This window comes from Magnolia sinica, chromosome 6 (genome assembly GCF_029962835.1).
Source record: "Magnolia sinica isolate HGM2019 chromosome 6, MsV1, whole genome shotgun sequence".
NCBI lineage: Eukaryota > Viridiplantae > Streptophyta > Magnoliopsida > Magnoliales > Magnoliaceae > Magnolia > Magnolia sinica.
The window spans coordinates 41,516,090-41,517,474 of NC_080578.1; the positions used below are offsets into that span (position 1 = coordinate 41,516,090).

Here is a 1,385-nt window from a genome sequence, read left to right on the forward strand (position 1 = left end):
CGAGACTATTTACAACTGGCGAGGGTAAGTACACCTTCATGCATGGTTTTTCCAGAAAATACGAGACACGTGAATATCAAGCCAGGGATAATCCAACTCCTTCCAAAATTTCATGGGCTTAAATCTGAAAATCTGTATCTACACTTGAAAGAGTTTGATGAAATTATAGCCACTCTATACTTTCCAAACATGTTCGATGACACGGTCAGGCTGAAACTCTTTCCTTTATCTTTGAAAGAGAAAGCTAAGACATGGTTGCATTCACTACGTCCTCAATCTATTGGTAGATGGAATGACATGACAAGGGAGTTCATAAAGAAAATTTTCCCATACCATAAGACGAACACCCTTAGAAAGTCAATCATGAACTTCGCCCAAAAGGAAGATGAAACATTCTTCCAATGTTGGGAGCGGTTCAAAGATCTTGTTAGTTCATGCCCACAACACGGTTTTGAAACGTGGCCCATCGCTAACTTCTTCTATGATGGACTAACATCTTCCATAAGCCAATTGGTTGAGACAATGTTAACGAGGAATTCATGAATAAAAATGTTGATGATGTGTGGGACTACTTTGATAAGCTTGCTGAATACACACAATCATGGGACATCTCCCCAAAACCAAGCACCACATTTAAGTCTACTCAATCCAAGGAGAGGGGCAGAATTTTTCTCCTAAAAGAGGAAGATGACATCAATGCTAAAGTGAATAATCCTACCAGAAAACTCAAGGCCATGAAATTAAAGAAGGATAAGTCTAAGGAAACTATTTGCAGTATTTGTGCTGGTAACATTCACACAACTGAAAATTGTCCAACAACACCTACCTTTCAAGAGGTGCTAAATGAGCAATCCAATGCCATGAATAATTACCAAAGACCTTTTAGTGGACCCATCTCTAAGACATATAATCCTAGTTGGAGAAATCATTCAAACTTTAGTTAGAGAAACGGACAAACCGCTACACCTCAAGGATTCCCTAATCAAATTCCACATCAAGGGAAACCTCAAGAGGATCCGGTTTTAAAGCATCTTCAAAATCAAGAGCTTTTCAATTAGGGTATGCTACAAGTCTTTCAAGACCTCACAAAGGCCATACAAGGACTTGAGACTAAAAGTGCAATTGGGAACAATGGGAGTCTTCCAACTCAACCTCTTCCCAATCCAAAACCGCAATATTAAGTTACCGACCCAAGCTCTTCAAATCATTTGGAGGAAGCTAAATCTATTACCACTCTTAGGAGTGGGAAGACCATTAACAAAACCATTCTAATTAAGGCTGAAAAGCCTAAGGACCCAGAAGAGGACAACAATGATAAATCTAGTCATGCCCCCATAAGAATTAGAACCGGAACTTCAAGGGAAGCCAATTGCCCCATTTCTCCA

At 39.6% G+C, this 1,385-nt stretch overlaps 1 non-coding gene across 1 annotated transcript; it reads right to left on the reverse strand.

Moving 5' to 3' along the window:
- Positions 1-345: 345 nt before the first annotated feature.
- Positions 346-452, reverse strand: LOC131250371 (small nucleolar RNA R71). Its single transcript, XR_009173296.1, has one exon. It is a non-coding gene; the product is annotated as a small nucleolar RNA R71 (small nucleolar RNA).
- Between the last annotated feature and the right edge of the window lie 933 nt (positions 453-1,385).